Consider the following 12,307-nt stretch of genomic DNA (forward strand, 5'->3'; position numbering starts at 1 on the left):
AAACTTCTGTTTGCACTGTTACCAAAGATGAACAGACAAAAGAAATTTCATCCCACATTGAACTGAAAACAACCCATGATTTCTGCCTGAATTTCTTTAACTCCATCTGATTTGTGTCTTGATAATATTATGAAGTCTTTTTGGTTTTAGATGTCCATGGTATCTTTCATCCCAGAACCTGTTGTTGTGTGCTCTGAAGGATCAGCCAACAGTGATAGCCATAATGCTATAATGCATAATTCTTCAAGAAACAGCACACACATAACCCTCCAGGATTTTCCTTGAAGAAGTTGCAGCTGGACATTCTTGGTGCATATGATTCGTCAAGTAGACAGAGGTATCTAGAGAAATAAACAAAAGTGTGAATAGTTCACAAATATTTTAAAAAAAAATCTCTTTTGACATTGTTTTGACAGATTTCATTCTGTTTTGCAAATAGGAGATTTGAGGTTGGGGGAAACTTGAAATTTGCCTTTTGTTCTTCCAGCTCTTACAGGACCAAAGAAAACAAATGTAGGGAAGGCTCTGTGATCCAGGAAGGGCTAAGATGTAAACATCCACAGGTTCTGAAAGGAAAATATATTCTAGTTTGTCCATGGACTGGAAAATAAACATATTTGACTACAGTAGTGCTCAGCAGCTGGTTGTTGGATTAGAGCTGCACAGCTGGAAGCCTACAGTTAAAAAAAGTGTTACCTAGAACACAGTGGTAAACAGAAGGGTTTGCTATAAATGTCTGAGTAGCTGAAAGGTCAAGAAGGAAATACAGGAACAATGAGAGACAATAAAAATGTTAACTTGATTATTTACTTTATTAAGTCAGGTAGGAAAGTTTGAACCAGACCTTTGGGTTATTCCTTGCTATAAAGCACATCCACAGTGAATGAAGGAGTTCTCAGTTTTGGAAGCACAATGTGTATGAGAAAAATGCCTTCTGAGACGCTAGGAAAAAGCAATACTTTTCTATATAGAGTTCCTCCTGAGGAATCCTCCAGAATTGGTCCAGTGCATTTGTCTCTGCTTAGGGTTGGATTCAGCCCACCTAGCTTTCATACAATCATAGAATCATAGAATCAGCTGGGTTGGAAGGGACCTCCGAGATCATCAAGTCCAACACTTGATCCACTACCACTGTGGCACTAAGTGCCACATCCAGTCTTGCCTTAAAAACCTCCAGGGATGGAGAATCCACCACTTCCCTGGGCAGCCCATTCCAATGGCTGATTACCCTCTCTGTAAAGAAATTCTTTCTAATATCCAACCTAAACCTCCCCTGGCACAGCTTAAGACCATGCCCTCTTGTCTTGCTGATAGTTGCCTGGGAAAAGAGACCAACCCCCACCTGGCTACAACCTCCTTTCAGGGAGTGGTAGAGAGTGATGAGGTCTCCCCTGAGCCTCCTCTTCTCCAGGCTGAACAGTCCCAGCTCCCTCAGCCTCTCCTCATAGGACTTGTGTTCAAGTCCCTTCACCAGCCTAGTTGCCCTCCTCTGGACCTGCTCCAGGATCTCAATATCCTTCCTGAACTGAGGGGCCCAGAACTGGATACAGTACTCGAGGTGTGGCCTCACCAGCGCTGAGTCCAGGGGAAGAATCACTTCCCTGGACCTGTTGGCCACACTGTTCCTGATCCAGGCCAGGATGCCATTGGCCTTCTTGGCCACCTGGGCACACTGCTGGCTCATGTTCAGCTTCCTGTCAATCCAAACTCTCAGGTCCCTTTCTGCCTGGCTGCTCTCCAACCACTCTGTGCCCAGCCTGTAGCATTCCATGGGGTTGTTGTGGCCAAAGCGCAGGACTCGGCAATTGGCATTGTTGAACCTCATCCCGTTGGAATCAGCCCAGCTCTCCAACGTATCCGGGTCCCTCTGCAGAGCCCTCTTGCCTTCCTGCTGATTGACTCTCCCCCCCAGCTCAGTGCCATCTGCAAATTTGAGTCTCAAAACCATAGCTAAATTATTTAGTTATCTGTACAACTACTGCAGACAATGAAGACTGCTAGACATGTTCCCAGAATAGCTAATTTCACTGGTCTTAGCCATCTATCTCTGTCCAAAAAACTCACAAGATGATTTTGTGAGCCATCAGTATCATCAAGTGCTCGATATTTATTTGAGGGCATGGGAATGTTAAATATTCCCTAGGCCATGCCTGGATGCCCAGCACACTTCCTGTGAGCAGGCTGGAGGGAAACAGCAGAAGGTTTGCTGCAGAGTGAGCATGAAGTCTAAGAAAACTACTATGACAGGTATTCAGAGCTGTGTGTGAGTGTTTACAGTGATTTTTCTGTAAGCCTAAATACCATTTCTTGTACAAAGTACAAGTGGTAATCTACACAAACAGATCAGGTTGTTTGTGTTGTCTCCAAAAGAGAGTTAAAAACACTAACTACCTCTCTCTTCCAATACAAAACCAGAAAAAGCATAGATTTTTTCTTTGATTTGTTGATTCGTTTGGCTTTTTCAAATGAAAAATCATGAAAATTTACTATAAGAAAACTATACAAGAACTAACACATCAACATTATGGAAATACACAAAAGTGAAGGTACATTGTAGTAACTGCATCCTTTTAAAGACTCTCTGTATTTGTAAAGCCCATTCAGTTATTTTGGTAAGTAAACTGTAGAAGCATCCAGTACACTACATTCAGCTTTATTCACTTGTGGAAAAATCCTTTGGAATGTTATAAGAGTGAAGCCCAAATAGTGCAATAGAAATTTTATTCAACATCCTTCCTATACAATTATATAAATTGATTTTTGAATTCTGTAGGAATACTATCACTCTATTAAAATCTATCATATTTTTTCCATAAGGGCTATGTTCCAAAGTGCTTATAGCAAATATTCCCGCTTTCTCCTGCAGCAAAAAAACCTCCAGTAAAACATGTGACCTTCTATACATCCATTTGCTGATCAATACTAGAGAAGAGAGAAGTTTCCTTTTCTTTGGATTTAATGGTATTTGGAAAGAGACCCCCTGCAATCCATCCAACAGGGTTCAGTGATGTGAAAAAGGAGACTACTAACACATCAGTATTCTGTAATATTGGAAGGGAGACCCCCTTTAGCACTGAATTAATGCCTGGAAAATCTGCTCCCCTCATGCTTTTTCCGTGTGATTTGCTGGAGCTCATTCTTGCTCCATTGCTGGGAAGGCCAGGACATATCCCCTGGCAGTTTTTAAAACTTTTATAAACTGGAAAGTATTTTGCTGGCTTGAACTTTGCTTGCCTAGAACCTGTGAAAGATGCTGCTGTTATTGTTGGGGTGTTAGTTGAGTTTAGTCATGTCATTCATTCCTGTTAAATGAACTGGTTTGATTTCTTTTTAAAGCTTTACTGTTTATCTCAGGATGCCAATTATTAATTTCCCAATTACTTGTGTTTCATCCCTTTGGTTCATTCCTGTATGTGGAGAAACTTACTGGGGAGGAAAGGGGAAAAATGTATTGTTCCACCTTAGTTTCCAATTTGTTATTTTTGTCTAGGTGAGAAGGCAAATCTACAGTGATTCAAATACTTTCAAGGTGAGAGAGAGAGATGAGTGTTCTGGTGCCAAGAAAGCAAGACGTTTTGCTGAGCAGAGTCTAGTGTGTGTCTTAACAGCTGAATTTTCAGCATCCTTGAAATCTGAGGAAGCCATGTATGGGGATCTTCAATGTTTCAGGTGAAAAAAAACCACCCGGTTTTCTGATTGGAAATTGTACATATTAAATGTTATTCCAGTGGCACATCATGGTTATTTTTCTAAGGTGATGAGCTGGGCCTCCCTGAAGTCCCATTGGCCGAAATATTTACTTGAAATCCTAGAAATGTGTGTTTGTTTGTGTGTATGTGTGTGTGTGTCTACAGAAAGTACAGTTGAAGATGAGGTATATTTAACTATCCTTCCATTTCGTGTAAAAATCATGTAAAGATATGAAAATGGGAATAAAGTTGAGATTTAAAGTCATTTACCATTCAATGCACTGAAACATTTGCCAACAATTCATTCACTTACTTACTTAGCTCTTTGGCCTTCCTTCACTGTGGAAGGACCTAAACAAAGAATGTCATGGAAATGGGAGACCAAGTAAAGACTATATTCCTGTGCTTCTAAGGAAATATATCTTAAGTAAAGTGAACATAATATTTAGTGTGCCTGTAATGGAGTTTTAAGCTACAGTTTTAAGCTGGTGATTTGTGTACTTTGAACTCTATACTGGAAATAATACCAATTGCTGGTTTGGGTAAGACTAAATCCTAGGATGGCTTTTGTCTCAATGGTTCACTCTTTTAATTAAGAGAAAGTTATCACATCTGAAAACAATCACAGTGGAAAACTATTTGGGAAGTATAAGTAAGTCTCCTTAAATCAGACCTAAAGTTTACTGAAAGTCATAAAGGACTAGGACAACATCAGTTTGGGTGTTTCTATCTATCTGCCTGCTTATATTGTTACCATATATGCATCATTTCACTGCAGATAGACAGAACGTGCTATGAAATACCACGGCTAGTTCCTACCATCAGCATGAATAAAGACTTGAATGTAGAAAAAAGCAATCAAACATGTAACACACATTTATCTGTGCTGCAAATTAACTTAAAACTCAGCTAAGGAAGCACCCCTGGGACCTCATCAGGTCATTACACAGAAGAGCAAACAGGTCAGTGCAATCCTGATCCCAAGGCATACCTTGGTCCACGTCAGACTGGAAATACGAATCTGCTCATGAGCAACTCCAATCGGATTGTCAGCTACTCCATGGTCTTCTGTTGTCTCTTCAAAGCATGCAGCAAAGTTGTTCCCAAGGCTCCATATTGATGAAGTGCTCTCCCACTGTCCTCCATCAGCTGTTGTCCAACATGAGGGTGCAATATGTGCTCGGTACCTGAGACAGCAAAGTACCTCAGGAATGATACATATAAGAAGAACCTTTAGAAAGGTCATTTTAATCTGTGTCAAAACAAAATGCCTGACAGGGCCATGGCTTGGTGAAAAGAGACTTCAACCGTATTCTTCAAATGTGGCATTTTAAAGAGTCCTGGACCTGAGTTACATGATTCTGATCTCATAAAAACATAGAAAAAGTAGAGTGAATCATGGTGAAATATTTTCAGGCCTGGCCTGAAATAGCCCAGATGAGGGCCAGTGTAGCTGGAATGCATCTCAACAGGGTTTTTTTTTCCTCCTCAAAATGAGCATATGTGCTCAGCTCTGTATATAGCACATGGACGGCAAACCCACAATGCATGGTCAGATAGGCAAGAATACTGGGATGTCTGTGAGGAGAGAAGGGACTCATTGAATTGGCTGAATTTCTGTAGGTGTAAACAGACCTTGCCAAGCAACATAAAGTAACTAATGAGCCATAGTTCAGTGAGAATCACTGGCAAGATGGCATTAGTCTGACTTCATTTTTGTTATGAGATTATAGAAAATAAATAAACTTGTGTACTTCAATTTCAGTACCTTTGCTCTGGGCAGAAATTAACCCTTTTGCTGCTTTATGGGCTTTGCTCCCACACAATGCTCACTCATTTTTTATCCTGTCTAAAACTGGTATTACCTAGCACAGTGCTCCTGGACAACTTTCTCATAACGTTGAAAGAAGAGCAGAAATTCAGGTGGACAGGGAGAACAGAGTTCAATATTTCCCCCAAAATATGTTGCAGAGTTAGTACCATAGTTTTTTTTACTCTTGGTTTTTGACACACAGTGAGGAATAGAGGATAAGTCTTGAACTGTTCCTTTCATTAGGAACAACCCTGTGAGTGGGAGGTACAGCATACTGTCTTAAAATGGTGCATGTGTGCTTATTGGCAGTAAAATGATCTGTGCTTCAAAATAAGTCTATTTATTTCTTGCATGGAAAACTGCACAATATACAACACTCCCTGATGTTGGCACATGGGCTCTGGCAGACCACCCGCATGTTCTCTGTGATATGTCATCCACAGGACAGAAGTAAAGCCCTGCTGAGATCTGAGGCTATTGATGCACTTCTCAGAGATCATTTTGTGGAGAATGACTAGATTGTCAGCCAGAAAAAGGGTAAGTCATTTCTTCACTAGCATAATTCTGAATAACAGAACAAATTCCGCAAGGACAAGTTTCATTTTTCACAGAAATAAGTAAACTCAGCAGTATGTACCTAGCATTTAACAATTCCTTAAAATAACCCTGTCATTAGAAGGTGGCAAATACAGTCTGGTTCTCAGTATTTTTTCCTAGTTCTGACCAAAAATGTCCCTGGGGGCATGCCGCACAGATACCAAAATCCATGAAGTGCCTGTAAATTGTTAAAACAGTACAAAAAGTGCCAGCTAACACAGCAAAATTTTTAAAATAACAGCACTTCATGAAAATATGTTGTAAGTAGCTTTAAAAACTCTGTTCCTCTTCTGTTGTCAAGAAAGCTGTAAAAATGAAATTTACTTTTCAGATACCCAACATAAGAAAAGAGTAACACAGATGACATTAGTGTCTCATCTGTGCTAGAAAAAAAGAGCAGACACCACAAGCAGAGGTCTGGTATCCCACCGTAACCCAATTAAATCCCAATCTGAGGGATATTAAAACCTTACCATTCTTCTATGGAGGGCACTGCACAAAAAAGGAGCCCAAAGCAGATATGATATCAGCTTATACTGTACCCATGGCATCACGGATTGCAATACCCAATTTAAATTTGCATTTCTTCAACACCAGAGGAATGTGTTCTGCAGGAACTCCAAAACACACTCTTGAATACTCAAAAGTGCTTTGCGCTAAGGCAAAACTAACCCAGACCCAAAGCTTCATAGCAAGTCTAATGCCTCCTAGGATCTCAGAACACTCACCTTCAAATCTGTGCACAACCTCCTCTGAAGGGCTTGAAGCACTGGCCATACCAAAATCACATCTTTTCTACCTCCCCCTGAGATTCTGCATCCCTTTCTTCTGACTTTGCCCTTGTAAGTAACCACAACCTCAGGTATTAGAATGGACTCCTATTACCATTCACCTCCCAGATCCAATTAGCATAGCTTATCCATGTGAAAAACCCAGACCTGCAATTTCCTCATAAGTCTAAATTAGCTGTCAGGCACAACTTTGGCATCTGATTCTCTGTTTAAAAGAAACTAATAGCACTGATTCAGCAATTACCCAACACTCAATAAATACTCTACTGCTTGATGTACCTTTGAATAAATTGAGTCTAGTTATGAGGCAATTGACCTGCAAAATGCCTATCCCAAGGGAACCTTCTGAGTTTGAAACATTAGCTAACACTCGATTCAAGCAAAATTTTTGCATATCTCTGAACATCTAACTGATTCCCACCACTCTGTCACTTTAAGAAATTACCACCTGTATAACTGAATCAACATTTTCAGACCCACCAGCCTAGATAGGAGTGTTTAATGGCGGCAAGAAAGGACCTTTGAGACTTTTTCTGCTCTCATGCAAAATTTCAGAAGATGCAATTACAAGTGGCCTTGTAACTTCTCCTGTATGACAAAAAGATTAAAATGAATACAGGTGACTCACAACTCCATTTTCTGTCTCACCCACTGTGTTGGAATATTCTGCAGACATGGAGTTAAATGTTGGTGATGAATGTCACCAGCATACAGATTCTTGTCTTCTCAAATATAACTGCATTCTGTTAATGAAAACCAACAGCTGAGGAGCCAAGGATGTGGGAGTAGACATAAGTCCTCTTGCTTGAAATTTTGTTATTAATCTACCACTTCTACTATAATTTACAGAAGAATGAAAAACAAATTTTAAGATGATCGTTTAAGGTTTTTCCGGAGTTCACTCACTACCTCCTAGAAAGGATCTGTGTGAAGGGATATGGTCAAGAACCTTCCCCATCAACATAGGATTAGGTTGGATTTAAAGGCACTCAGGTCCCGCGGCTCTGTTGTGGAGGAGGTCCTTTTCCTCCATTCTTGATACTTTATTCATTCTCAGTACTGTCAAAGGCACCTCTATTTGGGGAAATCATGAGATGAAGAATTCACAAATTCCCTTGATATTTTTATTTGTGTAGAGCTAAACCACATAACTACAGATTCTTGTTATCTTTTCTTGTATGGATTAAATAAAAATTTAGTATTTGCTTTGCCCCAGACTTGAAGGTATTCAAATAGAGCAATCAAGACCCATCTTCTTTTTGATAATCTAAACAGTCAAAGCAGCTTAAATACTGCAATATGAGTCATTTCTCCACCTCTTCAACTGTTTCTGATATTCTTTTTTACAGTCACTCTCTATTTTTTTCATCTTTCATGATGACTGGTTGACAGCAGCATTGATCTTCAGTGTCTGATGAGTTCAAAATAAAATCTGCTACTCTCCTGTCTCCTCAGTTGTATTCCAGTTTCATGTTGCAGATTAATCATTAGCTATAAGTCTACTATGACTCCTTTTCCAACTGCTGTGTTCTCACTTTAGTATAGGATTTCCACTGGCAAATTTTATCTATTTTATATTTTCTCCTCCATCTTATAGATACATTGAAGATTGCCAGCACAACAGTGGCTGTGAGATGATTAATTTGATAATAATTCTTCAATGATGATTACTTGCCGCTGTCCGAAAAGGGGGGGGACGGGGACCGTGGCACTGCATGAGTCCGGGACACAGAGGTGGGATGCAGGTAGAATGCTTTATTCACGCGTGCACCCGGTCTTTTATCAGCTCGGGAGGGGAAAGGGTCAGAACATAGGGTGGAGCATGAGACAGACAAGAGGGGGGACAAACCAGGATAGGGACACGGGCAAAAGAGGGAGGAACGTGGGAGGAAACGGGGAGAGAAGGGGTGAATAGAGGCTGTCCCCTCTCTGCAGCTTCTCCAGCCAATCCGCAGGAAAGCGGACAAGCCTGAACATGCCCGGGAAATACAAATTCTGGGGAAGCATACAATGTGTATATACATAATACTGTAAAGTCCGTATCATAAAGTCCTTTCAATCACTGTACATCTTTTTCCACTTCTGAGATTCTCCCCATTCTGATTCCTGGTCCTTCACAATTACTCTTTCATTATGTTGTGAGAGTCATCTCACAAAAAACCCTTAGTCCATTTAAAATGTGTTGCTACTATGCAGTGCTAATTTCAAATACCATGCCATATTAAGCAAATAGCTTTACAAAGACTAAATACACTTCATTATACAGTACATCAAAGATGTTATAACTTTTGTTTCACCATAATTTTTCATGTATTATGCTGTCAGAACTTATAGCCTTGGTTTTAAACCATCATGTGACTTCTGTATCAATTTAACTATTATTTTACCCAAGACCTAATTCATAGAAAGTACTTTTTTTATCTGAACACAGTGTAGCACTTCTCTTAAATATTGGCAGAACATTAGCATACTCCAGTTTTCTGGCGCATTCTGAGTTTTCAAGGACTTATTTAAAATTAGTATCAGAATGCCAAAGATATTCTCATCTTTAGAATTTCTGGACTTAAGTTACCTGTGTCTGATGACATTAGAATACAATAAAAATATATTGACTTCTGTCTATTTTGTCCTTTTACAATTTCTGTTGGTTGCGTTTTTCCTTTTTAATCCATTCTCTGAGTTTGACATTGTATCATGGGTGTGGGCCAGAGACATCCTTCTTTTTCTGATGGTGCAAGTAAGTCATGTAGTCAAGACAAATCCCTTCAGGGACTAGAAGCATCTCATTTCTAAAAGTACCCTCCTACTCAGCATCCCATAGGGGAGCTGCGTATAGGACACAACAGAGAGCATGTTCCTTTGTTTTAATGATGTTAAGGGTACATTTACCTGTTCAAAGTTAAGGTGTGTTAGGATGGAAAAGTTCCATTTTTACTTCTTGCCCTGTTAACACTGAAGCTTTTTGTACATAACTATTAGTACAATTTTTTCAGTGTGGCCCACCTGATATACATGTGTTAAATGAGTGGTGTACTCATTGCAGGTCTTATATTTGCCTGGTTGAACTGTTTTTTGTTGAGAACTTCATAGAAAGGAGGATCATTTCTTTTCAGCTCTGAAATTCTAAGTCTAATATTGAGAGGAAACAATGGCTCTGAGGATCAGAGTCCCAGTCAATTTATGTTATTTATGTTTTTCTTTATTATTTTTAAATGCAACATAATATTTTAAGTAACATCTGCCTGTTTTTTGAGCCTAATTTGCTGTTGATTTATATAGTATGGTTCATCCAAGAGCATCCATTAACTAGAACTTGATTCATACTTCAGATCCTTAAAAATAATAATTTTTATCAATATTATTTTTATTATTTGATTATTCTGATTATTTTGATTATTCTGATTAAAAGATGCTGCACCATATAGGACTCAGCTTGTGAGATCAGCATATGCCTTCAGTCACAAAAGGAAAACAATAAAACCCAACCTCCTTGTGAAGGCAAACATGCATTTTCAACTGACTTTCAACTTTCAAAGGAGAAAGAGCAAGGATGCCTCAGAATGGAAAGAAACTTTCCAAAGAGAAGGGAATCATCTCAAATGTGAGTTATAGAGAAATCCACTAATGAAAACCAACTGTGTCCCTGTAAAGAAACAGCTAGCTGCTCCAAGGGAATACAACAGCACATATGCTGGGGGAGCTGAGTAACAAGGTTGTCTGGAAGCGCTTAAAAAATCCAAGAAGGAAACCAACAAATATGAAAAAGTGATAAAAGATGGGGGGAAATTGTTCACAATGTAAACTGCTGTATTTCAGAACATCATTTGCAAAGCATAATGGTGAGGGTGGTGATGACCACAGTAAAGGACACGTGTCATACTGAAGGGGTCTCTGGTGCCCTTTCCCTTGAGTATCTCCATTTGAGCCTGGAATGGTCCCTCTCAGCCATGAAGAAAATTAATGCCATCTTCTTCTAACCCCAAAACTAGTTGTCCTCGATGCATATGCATGTGTTTACAGCTAACATGGGCTTGACCAATGACCTGCAAAATTTGCCCTCTGTATTAAGTAACCAGTGGGAGCAGGTTTGCTTTATTTAATATGTTGGCCAAACGCAGCCCAAAGCATGGCTTCAGGCACATGATGTGACTCTTGGGGATGGTCCTGTGCAGGGCTAAGGGTTGGACTCAGTGATCCTTGTGGTTCCCTTCCAACTCAGCATATTCTGTGATTCTGTGATTCCATGATTCACAGGTCTTATTTAGCTCTCTTGTAAATCATATGGCCTCACAAAACCTCCATCCATGGCTGCCTGCTCTATGCTTCAAAAAAGACCAATGTTTCTCTTTCTCTCTTGACACTTTTGTCCCTCTTTGGAGCCCTTTGGATTTGTGCTCTCAATTCCCATTCCTGTTCTTGTATCCCCCAAGCAGAATTGGCCTTTCTTCTGAGAAATCAGCACCTGGAGACCAGTGTGGCCAACACCTTCGCCCTCTCTCACCTCTGGTAGCTCTGCATGCCAGTGGCCCCTTCCTTTTGTTTATGCTTGTTCTGGTTCTGAGCCTGTGCCAGGAGCGTGGTTCTGGGAAGGACCTGGTAGCCACACAGTGCCTGATAGCTTGACAGGGCAATGTCCCCTCTAGCTTTTGGCAGTAGATGCCATGCTCTGCATGAGCAAAGACAGAGTTTCTTTGTTTCAGGAGCTAAAGATTTGGCAGACAAGATAAAATATCTCAGATAAAGAAGTCTCCATTTGGCTGTTTATGAGATTTCTGAACGTTTTGGCAAACATAAACCCTCCTCTCAGGACCTGGAAAGCAGTTCCTTCACTTTGTAGTACAACCTGCTTTGTTTCCACAGGTTGCCAGTGACCTAATCACTGTGCAGGCTAGTATAAATCTCTGACCTGGCCTGCACATTACTGCAGCCTGCCAGTTAGTTGTCTGCACTTCATACACAGCTTTCTGCCTTAGCAGTTGAATATTTTACACTGAAATGAGATTTTACTCGGTGAGCTGGAAAGTTCTCAGCAAATTGATCTGCTACCTTACCTGTAACCTTACTGCGAGAGCCAAAAGTCAGAGCTGGATTTCTGTCCATCTGATAGCTTTTAATTCAGATGATAGCCCAGAAGACATATTGCAATGCTCCTGTGGGTCAGCATGGCTGATTGCAACTGAGAGCAAAGCAGACCTTTCAGTACTTTTTAGACAATCAAATGTTTGCAGATACTCAGTTTGATTAACAGATTAACAGATGCAGCCACGTTCAGTCCAGCTCAGTTTAGAAAAATTACACGTCCTGTTTACAGCTTTAGCTGAATGGAGGCAGGAAAGATAAAAGATTTGCTTTATAAACTGCTGATATGTTGCCTAAACCTGGCTCAGGAAGCAAAATATCAACTGCTGTGGAGCATA

General features: G+C 40.1%; 1 long non-coding RNA gene across 1 annotated transcript; it reads left to right on the forward strand.

The window, feature by feature from the left end:
- Nucleotides 1–310: 310 nt before the first annotated feature.
- LOC108498586 lies at nt 311–6,006 on the forward strand. Its single transcript, XR_001875231.1, has 3 exons — nt 311–337; nt 3,491–3,529; nt 5,946–6,006. It is a non-coding gene; the product is annotated as an uncharacterized LOC108498586 (long non-coding RNA).
- Nucleotides 6,007–12,307: the final 6,301 nt, after the last annotated feature.

The sequence above is a fragment of the Lepidothrix coronata genome, unplaced genomic scaffold (assembly GCF_001604755.1).
Source record: "Lepidothrix coronata isolate B3197 unplaced genomic scaffold, Lepidothrix_coronata-1.0 Scaffold61, whole genome shotgun sequence".
Lineage (NCBI taxonomy): Eukaryota > Metazoa > Chordata > Aves > Passeriformes > Pipridae > Lepidothrix > Lepidothrix coronata.